The 16,036-nt window shown below is 33.9% G+C and overlaps 1 long non-coding RNA gene and 1 pseudogene across 2 annotated transcripts; one reads left to right on the top strand and one right to left on the bottom strand.

Annotated features, from left to right (window-relative positions):
- Positions 1-346: 346 nt before the first annotated feature.
- LOC148779742 (putative CCR4-associated factor 1 homolog 9 pseudogene) lies at positions 347-1,852 on the top strand (annotated as a pseudogene). Its single transcript, XR_016044213.1, has one exon. The product of XR_016044213.1 is annotated as a putative CCR4-associated factor 1 homolog 9 pseudogene (transcript).
- Positions 1,853-2,004: 152 nt separating this feature from the next.
- Positions 2,005-5,355, bottom strand: LOC148779743 (uncharacterized). The gene is made up of 2 exons (XR_016044214.1): positions 4,411-5,355; positions 2,005-2,977 (listed from the first exon to the last, which is right to left on the bottom strand). It is a non-coding gene; the product is annotated as an uncharacterized LOC148779743 (long non-coding RNA).
- Between the last annotated feature and the right edge of the window lie 10,681 nt (positions 5,356-16,036).

Consider the following 16,036-nt stretch of genomic DNA (forward strand, 5'->3'; position numbering starts at 1 on the left):
ACGAGTCAAGTGGGCTGCTTTGGTTCAAAGAATATAAAAACAAATTCAATTTGCACATGCGTCTCACCTTCCTCTTTTTCCTCCCTTTTGGACCCCGCCTTCTTGCAGTCAAGACTTAGAGAGAGAGAAAAGATTTAGAGAGTGAAGAGAAAGAAAAGAGAGAGACTTGGATAGAGAAAGAAAAGAAAGACATCAACCGAGGGTAAAGAGTATCTTATAGAACCTATTATTTTTTTATAGAAATATTTTGAAAAATTTTGTATTAGAATTTAAGAGTGTCTACTTGCCCAAAAAAATTAAAGATTTTAAGGGTATACACGTGGCGGTCGTAACAAAACTTATTGTTATTACTACCACTATAAATAAATAAAACTTCAAATTTGCTTTAATTGGGGCGCGGGATCTAGGGGTTGTTCTTACCACCATTCACCTCCTCATTCATTCAATCCACTTTTTTTATGGAGTATATGATTCTCTATGTAGTCATCTTCTTTAGGTTTATTACGAGTTCCCATAGAGAAAAGTTTCCAAAATTTTCTCATTCTTCGGGAAATTGGGGATTTTTTAACGTTTTTGGAAACCTTCTTTTTATTAGGAGTCCCAAGTGGTATAGGAGTCTGATCTGGCACCAGAAATATATCCAAGATTTCCTATCATCAAATCCTCGTGCGAAATTTAGACGCAATAATTTGCAGTGAGACAAAGAGTTCGAGAAAGAAGAGACCGCCTTCCAATAACTAATTTCCAGTAAAACAAAAGAGTAAAGAGCGAGACAGACACCTTCAGCTTCATCCAAAACCATCCCTATAATCCATACCCTTCCATCGCCCCTCCAAAACCTACCACCAATTCCACCCCAAAATCTCTTATCTGCTGAGAACTGCATTCCATGCATGGAATCTAAGAAGAACAACCCACCGATTGAGATCCGCGAGGTTTGGGCCGAAAATCTGGAAGAGGAATTCGCACTCATTACTGATCTTGTGGATCGTTTCCCTTATGTGGCTATGGACACTGAATTTCCCGGTGTTGTGTTCAAACCATCAACGACATATGAGACATATTCTGATTTTCTGTACCAAACCCTCAAGGTAAACGTAGATGCTCTCAATCTCATCCAAGTTGGTCTCACCTTTGCTGATTCAACAGGAAATCTTCCTGATTTGGGGACTGATTCTCAATTTATTTGGCAATTTAATTTCAAGGATTTTGATCTCTCTAAACACCTATACTCTCCTGCCTCAATCTCTCTACTAGAGAAGCATGGGATTGATTTCAAAAAGAATTTGACGGCCGGGATTGACTCCAAGCAGTTCACCGACCTCCTGATGAGGTCGGGTGTGATGTGCAATCATAGGGTGACGTGGGTGACCTTCCATAGTGCATATGACTTTGGATATCTATTGAAACTATTGACGTGTGCAGAGATGCCTGGTGAACTGGAACTCTTCTTAGCCATGGTTAAGGCCTACTTTGGAGAGATCTATGATTTGAAATACATGATGAAATATTGCGGGGGCTTGTATGGTGGGCTCGCCAGGCTAGCTGAAGCATTGAACGTGGACCGAGCCGTGGGTTCCTGCCACCAAGCCGGGTCCGATAGCTTGCTCACTTGGCATGCTTTTGTGGCGTTGAGGGATAGGTTCTTCGGGGGAGTTACTGAGCCTTATGCAGGGGTTCTCTATGGCCTTGAAAACTACTGACTCTTGGGGTTCTCTATGGCCTTGAGACCCAGTGACTGTTGCTTTTTCTGTCTTTCTTGCCGATATGTAATTTAATTTTTTGATAGTGCCGATATGTAACAATTCATTCAATTTGTTGATAGTGGAATTCGATTTACCTTTGGAGATAATCTGTTGATGGGCTTGAGTTCATTGAATTTCTTAGTATCGAATTTTTTTTATTTTTTTTTTTTTTGTAACTGTGCAAATTGTTTTCCCTGTAGCGATGCATCATGTGTTTCATATCTACTGTTGGAAAATAGATATTGATATTCAACAGTAATTCACATAAAGGGGCGATTTCTATACATTTCAATGCAAAGGCTTAACACCTATAACATAGTACAGCTTATCATAGTGTATTTTCTCACTTTAGGTTCTATACGATGCAAGTTGCATAGAGCAGCAGTTCTTTGACAATCCCCCAACACAAGAAAGATGGAGAAATTACATAAGTGGTCTTGCAATCACCCCACACGAAAGAAGGGAGAAATTGCATGAGTTGGGATGTTATAAAAAGTGCTCAATTGGCTCTAAAAGAAGGTGGATTCAGGAGGTTGAACCAGTTTATTGTTATAAGGTGCTGTCATTTCCATCTTCAATTGAGTCAATTTGTCCTCCATCGTCTACTCACTCTGCCAATTGGACAGCATTCCAAATTTCTTTGGCTTTCTACCTGGAAAAACCCCAATAAATTTATGGATCAGCATTCATAAGAAATTATCCGGTCAAAACCCAGCTGATCTATTCTTTATCTTCCTCCAATTTCATAGTGGAGAAACAGTCGAGAAGAACCATGATAACTGTTTCACTACACCGATAATTTAATAATAGTAGCACTGCCGGAGTGAACTATCAAAAAAAGATTTTACGGGAGTTAACATGAGCTTTTTTTGTTGATTGTTGAGCTAAAATTATTTAATAAGATAAACGACACAAAAAAAAAAAAACTCTTGAACATCAACATAATTGGGAATCTCTCTTTGGTCAGCAATGTTTTGTATTTTTTTACTGGTGACAAAGGGCCACGCACCGACTATTGAGGGTGCAACATGGAAATTTGATAGGACCACTACCACTAGTTTTGAGAGAGAGAGTGTCTAGCGTGGGTGAAGGGCTTACACTGTTACCACTCCAGTTTCATGATTCACACAAGTCATGTTGATTCTCGAGTGGAATCTAACACTTGGAGGCTTCTCGGGATAATCTTTGTCACAAAATAGCTTCAACTGATAGATTCTACCTTCATGGACTCACTGCAATGGAATTCAGAAAATGGTAAGGAGTAGATGGAAACACAAGTACAGTACCAACCACAAAACAGAGGCATGTAGATTTGGTGAGAGTAGAGGAAAACTTAACATATAACTCTCTTAACATGGCTTAAGAAATGTAAGAACCTTCCAACAACCAACATCAATGAAAATGGGAATTTCTTCATATTTATTCTCCCTTCTACTCATTCCCTATTTACTCCAATAGTTATGAGAATCAACATTATTTCAAATACAGTGACAATGTATCCATAGGCATGCTGAAACCATTGTACCAGGACTAGGCCGTGTCCCCTCCGACTCAGCTGAGTTACTTGGGCTTGCCCAGTAGGTGAGGCTGACTACTCCTAAGTTGTGCAACAACTCAGGGTATTAAAAATATTTATAATAATAAAAACAATATAAACTGTAAAAAATTAAAGTTATGTAACACAATTTTTTCTTACATGATTTAGATATATTTGGCAAAGATTGGTGAGTATTTTTTTGCCATAATCACAATTTTATAATTTTATTTTTTTGGCTTTTAAAAATATATCCCAAACTGCAAATTGGGATTTTTTTTTTTTTTTAATCCATGTTTTCTCTATTTTTAAAATTTATTTTAACTTTTTAAAAGGTGTTTTAGATTTGAATTTACTTTTAATACTTGTGTTTTAGTTTTTGTCAAAATTTTCTTAACTTTTAAATATTTTATCACCGCCTTTCATACCTATATTCTCGATTGGACTAGGCCGAGTAACTGGCCTTGGCCAAGGGGGTGAGTTCCCTGCCCAAGGCGAGTTTCTGTACACTGGCTGAAACCTAGCTTGCAGGCCCCAATTATTTCATCCAGTACAAGATGTGAGGGTTATATCAGCTTGGCTTTTGATGATTTGATGGGTTCAAAAATTAGTCCAAGAAAGTTAATCAATGATTAGGATTGGCATTTTGTTGGTTCTCATGATACATTTAACTAAGTGTAAGAATGAGCCAAAGCCAAGAGTGACTTATCTACAGCTTAACATAAAAGATTAAAAATAACAAATAGAAGTTCATATCGAAAAGCAAAACTTGGGAAAGAAATGTTACTAATGGGAACCATAGATTAAAATAAGGTAAATTGTTTTATGCTGGAAGGCCATGCTCGCATAAAACATACACCGTCAAACTTAGTAGGATGGTGGAGATTGCAAGGATATGCTGCAATCTTGACCATCGAAGTAAGTTGGACGATGGAGGTTTTATGCGGCCATGTAGGCTTGCCTGCATAAAAACCATGTCTTAAAGTAATAAGCTCTAATAACTCGCAATCATTCCTAATGCCAAGATACATAACAAAATAATATGCAGCAAAATAACATAACAAAATAAAATTTCCATCCTGTGGATTCACAATGAATTTGAAGGAAATAGATAGAAGAAAAACAGAGCACCCAATATGTTCATTTTCCAAAGCCTGTCGAAAGTTCCATTCCATATGGATTGGATAGCTGCTTTACTCATTTGTTGAGTTGCCATTTCGTTTCTAAGGGAGAAGCGGCCGGGACGACGGCAAAGGGTTCGAAATGCGAGCAGGACAGAACAAAGACAGAAGCGGCCGGGACCACGGCAACCATTAACAGGAAGAGGCTCCATGAGACGAAGTAGCGCCATCGATTGGATTGATCGACGCAGAGCCTTCCGACACATTGCCTGAAGTTCTTGAGCTCATCGTCGGCTTGAGACCCGCACCTCAAGAATGCGTTCTTTCTCTCTCTAGGAAGCAAGCATTCCTCCTCTTCTCTCTCCTCTCCTTCCCCTGTTCTGCGAGCCATTACTCGAATGAGTAACCTAACTGAATCTTCTCAAATCAATGGCTTTTCAACCCAATCTCTCTAACCAATGCTTCTCAATCTAATCTCTCTCCCTCTCTCTCTCAAGTCAATTCCCCTTGAAGCGGACTTCTCACTCTCTCTATGAAATCCAAAAAGCTCTCCCCATCAATCCAACCCTCAATACTCTCTCTCCTCCCCTTGGAACCAATTTCTTTTTCTTCTTGATTGAGAGAACAGAGATTAGAGACAGCATATTTGCAGTTAGAAAGAGGAAACACTGTTCATATATATTTTGTTTATATGAACCTCAACAACGTTGAAAAAAAAAAAAAAAAAGAGGAGGAAAAGAGATAGAATTCAAAAAGAGAAGATAGTAAAGGGGGAATTTTGGATTAAGGAATCGTATTTGTGATAATAGGTATGATTTCTTATTTGAGAATCAAATATTATTGTTAGAGAGACTTTGTAGACATGTGAAAGAGGACTGCTGCAATAGAAGAGGAGGAAAATATGAGCAGGGGTGTCGAAGCACGACCACCAATTTTCAGTTTTTCAAGAATCGAAATTGTCGTGTCTTCGGTTATTTAAAAATCAAAATTCCAAACATTTTAGTTTTTATAAAATTGAAAAAAGATAAAAACGATTTTTTTAAAGAATTTCATTACAAAATGAAAAAAAACGAATATGCCAATAATAACGGAAAGTATTTGGTATTTTAGTAATAATGGAAAAATATAATAGATATTTACATAATTTTCCCTAATATTTATATTAATATTTATTAAAATACATAAAACAAACGTGTCCTAAGAAAATTTAGTAGGTAAACTTGTTCTAAAACCCATGAGGAAACATGTCCCTATTTATAGAGTACTTTTTTATCCTCTATGTGTGATTGTTCAAGTATCGAAAGATCAAGAATTACGTCTCATGAAATGTCAACTGTCAGAATGGCAAATTTGTTTCAAGTAATGTTAAACATGAAATCCTACAGTCACATAGGGACTCTAGGTTTCGAAAACAAACCACATGTGCACCCACAATCACACGTTTGTCTTATCGGGTTCTAGTAAAATAACCATTGGAAATCTATCGGAGGGGCACAACTCACTAGAGCGCATCAATCCATTGGAGGACACACTACTTGTGCTTCTTCACTGGCACGTCACTATTAACCAAATTGCACCAAACTACCGGAACCTATATATTGGAACACCCTTCAATACCAATCCATTGGAGGCAATATATGTAGCAACAAAAAGATAGACGAGCCATGACCCTGACTTATCCATGTGCTCGGCCGAGGGGTGCTCCCAACTTGCACACGTGCGAGGGATGTTCATGCTCCAATGGAAACTTGAGAAGTGCAAAGCGCAAAGTCAAGCGCCCTTGCACGTGTTCGATCATACGCTACACATGATCCGTATATACCTTCTCTCCCTGTGGTTCTTTGTTCACAAATGAAGAGGAAGCCTATATGTTTAAACAAGGTTTCCCTCTTTCACATCTTTAATATGGGATAATCACTTTTCTTTTTATATATAAGACAAGACAACATTTTCTGTTGTGCGTGGAAGCACTAAACTCGATGGGTTGATTTTTTACAAATAAAGTATGAGAAATAAATCATAAAACATATAACATAAGAACACAAATATTTACGTGATTCACCCCAAAAAGGCTACATCCACAGGCACGACAAACAGAAAACCATTATACCAATGAAAGTTACATCAAAGATTTTGGAACAAACCTCGACAAAAACTCAAATCGAGCAAACCCTTTTAAACAACTCATCATTCATTCTCTTTACTTATGGCAATATCGATAACAACAGATAGAGACGTGAGAGCAATGAGAAACTGATTTTCTCTCTTACTAAAAATAGAAACAACCCAAAATCTTCATGGAAACCGTTTCTCTACAAAAAACCAACTTCTCACTCTACAAGAGTCTTTAGGAGACATCATCAATATTTCTCTTCATAGGAAGTTCTCTTCTCTCTAAGAGGAAATTGTATTTTATGCACAGGAGGCTCTATTTCCCTCTCTCTCTAGAGAAACAACTATTCCTATATGGTAACCCAAATAAGGTATACAAATTCCTTGTACTTTCTTCCCATATATATAAGGTTATGAATCCATACTGAATAGAAAACTTCCTACAGATCTTACATATATCTCAAAACTCAAAACCCAAGAGATAAATCTAAGAGTCGTAATCGTTTTGGATTTCTATTTCTTTTAGGAAACTTATTAATATCAATTTTAATTCCTATCAGAATAGCTCAATCCCAAATAATATGGAAAATATGGGTTTTCCTTATGTTAATGATTTTGGATAGCACCAAATCCAACAATCTCCATCTTGATATCAAAATCACCTGTTTACTATTCCAACATCCATTGGATAGTTTATGGATTCTTCATCTTTTGCCCAATAAATGTCTTCATCATTCTTGCTGAAAAATAGTGGTTGCCATCATATTTCTCTACCTCGAACCTTTCATTGGAAACCTTTACTGCCATACCGACAACCCCAAAGCCAAGCTCTGATACCACTTGTTATGCTCTACTAGTTGTGCGCGGAAGCTCTAAACCCGATGAGTTAATTTTTGGCAAATAAAGTATGAAAAAAATAATCATAAAATACATACAACAAGAACACAAAGATTGACGTGGTTTACCATAAAATGGCTACATCCACGGGCACGACAAACTGAAATCCACTATAACAATGAAAGTTGCATCAAAGATTTTGTAATAAACCTCGATAAAAACCTAAATCGAGCCAACCCTTTTAAACAACCCTCAATTCCTTCTATTTACATATGGCAATATCGACAACACCAAATAAAAATGCGAAAGCAACAAGAAACTGACTTTCTCTCTTATTAAAAAGGAAACAACTAAAAACCTCCATGGAAACCGCTTTTATACAAGAAATCAACATTTCAATCTTTGGGAGTCTAAAAGAGGCATCATCACAATGTTTATGTCTAAATGAATCTTTTTTCTCTCTAAGAGGAAATTGCATCTTATGCACAGGAAGCTCTTCCTACTAATCTTTTTAGATTTCTATTTCATTGAGATATCGCACATAATATAGAAATATCTCAATCCCATAAATTATGAGATTTCCTTTTGTGGGTGATTTGGATAGCATCAAATCCAACATACGCGGGTCTCTATCTTTCACTCTTCATTATTTAAAAATAAATAAATTATAGAAAAATATTTAAAGATATTCCTATTTATTTCCAACATGGCCCTCTAGCAATTATACATATTATGATGAGACAAATATTGGTTATCAATTTTATTTAAAGAGATACTTGATTTGAAAATTTTCATGATAATCAATGGTTATGAATATTTCAAGTTCAACAATATATGTATATTTGTGCCAAGATATTTATTCCCCTTTCTTTCTACAAGCATTAAGAATATTTTGTTTAGATTGATAATGTTGTTTATTACTTTTTAACCAAGTTGTGACTTACTTTTTGGTATTTTCTTTTGCTTAGTAATCTTTCGTTTATTTAGAAAGCTAAATTTGTACCCATGAGGATGTGATGCTGAGCTATTATTTTTCAATGAGATGTAATTATCATTGACATCTTATCATGTTTGTTGTATATCCAAATGACATTAAAAATATTTAATGATGTATCATGTTCGATTGAATTATCATATCGATGATAGTTGTTCATTAGATAGTGGGAGTTAATCATCATTTACAAATTAGATTTGAATTTGTTAACTCTATAATTATCAATGCACATTAAGAAAGTGAGAGCAATTTCTGTTCTAGCATGCTAGCCTATATTGTACTAATTTTTGTTATTATGATGACAACCATACATTAAGAATAGTAGAAGTTATTATTGAATAGTTTAATAACGTCATCGATTTGAATCTTATTGAACACGCTAACCAGAAATGATAGTATATTTTTTGTTTTTTTTATTGTTAAGGTTGAGACCACTTAAAGATTTCTAATACCAACACATTTGTTAAATTATTATTGTTTTTTATTATTTTGACCTATGATCCGAATCTGCGCTTTAGACTTAAAAACCAATGGAAGCAATAGGTCTTTTTTCTCTTGGCTAAAAGATAGATGAAAATAAAATTCAACGTTTTGATGAATATTGGTAAGGTATATGAGAAATCCCATGTAGGTAGATGAGGCAATACCATATACAAAACTATTGAGGCCCAGAAATTCAAGTGTGGTGTTTGACCACATTGGCAAGGTATATGTGAAATCTCATACAAGTAGCACGAGGCAATGTCATATACAAGGTTATTGAGGCCAAAAAATCTAAACGTGGGGTATGACCACTTTGGCAAGGTATATGTGAAATCCCATACAAATAGCATGAGGCAATGACATATACAAGGTTGTTGAGGCCATGAAATCTGAGTGTGGTGTACAACCAGATTGGCATGAGATATTTGAAATCCTATGTAGAAAGCATGAGGCAATGCCATGTACAAGGTTGTTGAGGCCAGAAAATCTGAATGCGGTGTATGACCTTGGTAGGGTATATGTGAAATCTCATACAAGTAACATGAGGCAATGCCATATATAAAGTTGTTGAGGCCAGAAAATCTAAAAGTTATGTGTGACTACACTTTCTGGGTATTTGAAAATCCCATATGGAAAGCATGAGGTAATGGCATGCAGAAGATGTTAAAAGGCTTTCAAGCTAAGTGGGATTTATTCGAGATGTGGCATATCAGACCCTTTTTCTCCCGAAAATTCATTTTTTCAATAATGGTACAAAATCCATATTGAAGTATATGTGAAATCTCATGTAGTTAACATGAGGCAATGCCATATATATGGATCCATTTTTTAGCTTTAATAGGATGTATCACTGGATAGAATTAACAGTTTGGTGACAACTTGTTAATACTAATTAGCTGCACTTAAATAAATTAAGGCAAGAGTTACACTTGGATCTCAACTCCTATAGACCATGAATATGAGAGTTGCTAAATAAATGTGTTCTCTATAAAAAGATCTTAACCCCTCTAGAAAAAAGAGAGAAAGATATAAAAGAGGTAAATAAGATTCATCAAAGATGACTCTCAAGGTTGCCTGTCACCAGATAGCTTGGTTTATAGGATTTGGTATGGAACCTTAGATCCCTCGTATGATTTAAGGACAAATCCGAGTAAGTTGTATATCGATTTTATTTTTATTTATTTAGTTATATTTTTAAATTGGGACTAACAGGGTATGTACCATACACTTTCTCACAACGATGAAGACTAAGGGTGCAATGGGCTGGACCCCCGCCCTTCTTCCTATAAGGCCAGTCTGGGCCTGGGCCTATTAGAGCAAGGCCATGCTGGGAAGGCCGAGGCAAAAAAAAAAGAGGGTTGGGCTCAGCCGACTCCAGCCAACATTGGCCCTAGCAAGGCCCTCGAGCGATAATTTATGGCCCCATGCCTGCCTTACCCATTTAAGGCGATGTCGTCCGGCCCATTGACGGTCCTAAATAGGAGACAGTTTGAATATCTCATATTAACTATCTATATCTACTATATATTAAGCAAGAAGATGACTACACTTATTCTTATGACACGTATCCATCTCCTTATTCTCTCTCTTTTTAGAAAAACGTTCAACAATTGTCTCAACTTTTTAAAAGTTTCAAAGCCAAAGGTTGCCACCTCCTCAAAAATTTTAAAGTCAGATGTTCCCACCTCCTTAAATCTCTCCAACAATCTCTTTCCTTAAGTTAAGTATCTCGTATAGGCTCGCTCATCTCTCATTTCTTTCTACCCTCTCACTCATCTCTCTCTTCTTAAATCTCTCTTCCTCTCCTCATTTCACTCCCTCTCAACCTTATCTCCCTCTTTCTCTCTCCACGCACCTTCTCTCTTTTTGCACTCTTTCTCCCCTCTCACTCATCCCCCTCTCTGCTTAAATCTCTCTTCCTCTCTTCACACACCCTCTCTCTCTTTGCACTTTCCTCTCAAAGTAGTTATGAATATGAATATTGCAAAGATATCTTTCAGACTCTTCCTCTCCGCATTCTCTCCCTCTCTTTCTCTCTTCACGTGCCCTCTCTCTCTTTACACTCTCCTCTTAAAGTAGTTATGAATATGAATATTGCAAAGATATCTTTTCACTAAAAAGTACGTCTCTCCCTCCCATCCAGGAAATCTCTCCCTCAGCCCTCAAATCTAACCATTATACTTTTAAAAGATCTCAAAAAATCAATCTCTCTATCTCTCTTAAACTATCTCATCTTTTCTAATTTAAAATAGAGAAATGGCCCTATAGGACCCGCTCTCACTCATGTGTGTAGGACCCCAATAGATCACCATTAAATTTGGAACGGATCTATAGAAAAGTCAAATCCCACACCTATGTGATAACTTTTCTAGAGATCTGTGTCAAATTTAATGGTGATCCTTTGGAATCCCACACACATGGGTGGGGGAGGGTCCTATAGGATCATTACTCTTTAAAATATCCCTTTTCTCTTTTAAAATTTCTCTCTCTCTCTCTCTCTCTCTCTCTCTCTTACTCTCTCTCTCCACATAATTTCTTTAGGATTTTTCGGCAATCTGATTTTGCCGAATAATTTTCATCCCAATTTATGATTACATATAGAAACTGCATTTATGTCTGTCATTTTCCATTTAACCTAATAGTATTTTTATTTTTCAATTATGTGTGTTTCAAAATGAAGAAGTACATTCTTGGGCTTGGATAGTTTGTAGCATTGACCTTATATTTGGAAAAAAGGGCTCACTGTGTTTTTTTTTTTTGGATGACATGAATAATTGGGTTCATGTGGCTAATAATCGATAGAGAAGTCAATTTTTATGTTTTGCATGTGGACTTTTTAGCAATTTTAAACCCCTATGTGATTTAAAATGAAAAAGTACATTGTTGGGCTCGAATAATTCGAGACATTGACCTTATATTTCGAAAAATGGGCTAACTGCTTTTCTTTTTTTTTTGGATGGCATGAATAATTGGGTAAATGTGGCTAATAATCCATAGAGAAGTCAATTTTTATTTTTCGCATATAGTCTGTTTAGCAATTTTAGATCTTGATATACTAGGGTACTAGATTTAGAATAAAAGTTGACGGTTTTGCTTTGATTCGTTATGGTATTTCTGTTATTTGTTACTATGATTTGCAGGGGTAACATCAGTTCTATCATTGCCTTTTTAACTCTCATTTTTTGTCAATTCACATGTAAGTATTTACTATTTATTTTTTAATTTAATTGACATTATATTTGAAAAAAGTGGATCATTATTTTATTTTATTTGGATAGCATGAATAATTGGGTAAACATGGCTAAATCGACAGAGAAGATAATTTTTTATTTTTTGCATGTAAACTTTTTATCAATTTTAGATCCATGTGTGATTCAAAATGAAGAAGTACATTGTTGGGCTTGAATAATTTGTGGTATTGACCTTATATATGGAAAAAAAAGGCTCACTTTTTTTTTTTGGATGGCATTAATAATTAGGTAACTGTGACTAATAGAAGTCAATTTTTATTTTTTTCATGTAAACTTTGTAGCAATTATAGATCCCAACATACTAGGGTGTTAGATTTAGAATAAAAATTCAAGGTTTTGCTTTGAATTATTATAGTAAAAAGTTGAGGGTTTTGTTTTGATTTGTTATGATAATTATGTTATTTGTTAATAAGATTTGCAAGGGTAACAATCAAGTATATCACTCTTTTTTTAAATCTCATTTTTGTAAATTTACATGTAAGTATTTACTATTTGCAGCTTTTATTTAATTCCACCATCAAATTATAAATTTGATTGTATTTTGGCTTTTATTTATTTTTGGTAGAATTGTTTATAGTGATCTTGACACCGACAAATTTTGAAGAGCATGAAAAAGATAGGTATTGTAAATATTTATGGGGTGCGGTTTCCATAAGGTTGCAACCTTAAACAATCCAATTGAGGCTCACCTTCAAATTTGATCATAACATATAATTTTGATGTAAAATATTCTTAGGATTATCTCAAAAATTATTTTCATATCTAATTATAAAATTTTAAACTCCAAAAATGGTTAAAGTCGAGTATATCTATAAACATATAATTTTAAAAATGGATGGTCTAGATAATGTGTTGTAAGACACACTATTTATGGGACTCAAAATCCTTTTTTCTTTCATAATTAGACATCTCGATGTTGAGATGCTCAATTAGAGGTTTTTTCAATATTAAAACAATATTTTGTAATGTATTTTTGAGGTGCATCCGTCATTCTACATTAAGGTTGCAACCTAATATAAACTTTTTCCTTATTTCTAACATTTTCCTTTTAAGCTAATATTTATGAAATTAATAAATTTATTTTTTATGTGATTCAAAATGAAGAAGTGTATTGTTGGACTTGAATAATTTATCGCATTGATTTTTTATTTAGAAAAAGGGGCTCACTATTTTTTTTAGATTGCATGAATAATTAGGTAAATGCGACTAATAATCAACAAAAAAGTCATTTTTTATTGTTGGTTTGCATATAGACTTTTTAGTAATTTTACATCCCTATATACTAGGATATTAGATTAAGAATACAACTTCAGGGTTTTGCTTTTTATTATTATAATAAAAAATTAAGGGTTTTGCTTTAATTTGTTATAATATTTATGTTATTTATTAATGTGATTTGTAGAGGAAACATCAAGTATATCACTCTTTTTTAAAAGTTTTATTTCTGTAAACTCACATGTAAGTATTTACTTTTTCTTTATTTAATGCCACCCATCAAATTGTGAATTCGATAATTATTTTGGTTTTTATTTATTTTTTGTGGAAATTTTTGTATTTAACATAATCCTAATCATGTATCTTAATGATAAGATTATAATTATCTATAACATGCGTCTCTGTTTTTTTTGGGACAGATTTTTTGTCGCTATCATAGATACGCAAAGTATGTATCCCTGCATATAATTCACTCCGCGGGAAAGTTATAATATAAGAAAATAATATAAAATAATATTAATAATCTAATTATGATAATCTATTGGACATGGTTAGCATGCCGGCCATGGACTCACATGTAGAAATGCGGGCCCCTTAATCATTTATTTTTGAAAAAAAATTTGATTCTAAATTTTAGGGAATATAGAATCTTTAACTTGGAAATTAATCGGTAAAATAAATAGATTTTAAAAACTATAAATGATATTTTTTTTTGGAGAAAATATTTGAACAGTTGATTTTACCTTTTTTTGGAGGACCGTTACTTAAGGGACTTTGTTTTGGTAGATGGTGTAGATCTCCGGTGCACATAGTAGTAGGTGCGGGCTTGGCCACACCAAACAATTTTCCTAATCTATTTAGTATCATACTTTTATTTTGTTTATGATAATGATTAGAATGACATCCTATTCTAATTTATTATAGTTGTATAATGATAATTACATAAATTAATTGAGTAGTATCACTCATCAATAATAATGAATTATATAATTATTATATATAATTTATTTTTATTTAATAATTTATTGGCAAACAATTACATAGTGTTATCAATTAATTATTAATAAATGAGGTAAATATTAGTTATTCTATTATGATCGTATAGTGATAAATATATAAATTTATTGATAAATAATAAACCTTTGAGAAAAAATTATACTTTAATTTTTAGATTATTAGAAATAAACCCTATATTTTTCAAAACCTCAACAATACCCTTTTTTAAGGCACTCGGACGAAAATAACCTTCAAGATAATCTTAGATCCATGAAGGCATCATGGTCAAGTGAAAACTGTGATGTTCTTGGTAAGTTATGACCCAAATATAATGTTGAAGCATCAGGGCTCTTAACGAAACGTGATGGTTTATTGAACTATCACAGTTTTAATTTAACCGTTCAAGCTCCATTGTATACCAGGCTATCTTCACGTTTGTCGACGTACTATGATATGCTTAACGACCATCACTGCTCTTTAAGTATTGTGATGCTTCCAAACATTGTATCCACCATGACTATCACGGTTCTAAGGCTACCGTGATGCCTTCATGGTTTTACGATTAAGGTTATTATGGAAAAAAAAAAAAACGTAAAAATTAGAGAAAAGGGATATGGATAAGGTTTTAGAAAATATAGAGTTTATTTCTAATAATTAAAAAATTAAGGTCTATTTTTTATAATTTCCTGAAACTTTTATATTTTTGTATTTTATATGAATTAATAGTATTTATCAAAAAAATAGTTAACATGAATGTAATTAGTCAATCTGATTATATTTAAAGTAACTCAAAATCAATTACAATCATATCAGATCACGTGTAACGTTGCACGTGCATAACACTAGTTTTGAGTTATACCCTGTGCTAACACTAGTTTTGAGTTATGCACCATGTACTATGTAAAGTTTGCATTCGGTATCCTTTCTTCTTTCACCAATGCCAGTATTAAAGCCCTGTTATTTACATTTGTTTCGGTAGGTTACTTAATTTGGTTAAGGAAACAGTTAGTTACATAAGGGTGAGCCCTAAACAACTAAATTAAGGTGCAACTCAAAATTTCATTAGAAGAGGTATATTTTAATGCTAAAAAACTCTCAATTCAATCATCTCGACCTCTAGATGTATCGACATGAGAAAAAATAGATTTCAAGTCTTTGACATAGTTTATCTTGTAATGTATTATCTAGACCATCAATTTTTAAGATTCTCAAGTATCCATAGATCTTCTCGATATAGACTTTTTTTAATCTTTAAATTTTATAATTCAAGAAGACCTTCTCGATATAGACTTTTTTTAATCTTTAAATTTTATAATTCAAGATGAAAATAAATTTTAAGGTCACCATAAAGATTTTTTACACCGAAACAACATATTCCAGCATTATTTGAAGGTGCGTCTTACTTTGATTGTTTAGGGCCTCCGCCTTATGCAAACCACACCCGTAAATTAATTTCATAAAGGAATCAAAATTTAGTAGAAGGTAGTTTTAGGAACGTCCTACAGTGAGTCGACCTCCATCTTTTAATTCCAAATTTTGAGATACTCGATCATGATATTAAAACAAGAAAACATTGATGGTTGAAATGGTATGATTCTGGATCATCTATTTCATTTCTTCTATCTGCACTATTTTGGAGCCCATATTCATATTCTTAGGCAAAAAAGCCCCATATTCATAATCTTAAGAAAAAAAATAGACCGATAATATTTACTTGTAATATATTTAGGCCGTTCGTAGTGTGTTTA

This window comes from Amborella trichopoda, chromosome 11 (assembly GCF_054954075.1).
Source record: "Amborella trichopoda isolate Santa Cruz 75 chromosome 11, AtrichopodaSantaCruz75HAP2 v2.0, whole genome shotgun sequence".
Taxonomy (NCBI): Eukaryota; Viridiplantae; Streptophyta; class Magnoliopsida; order Amborellales; family Amborellaceae; genus Amborella; species Amborella trichopoda.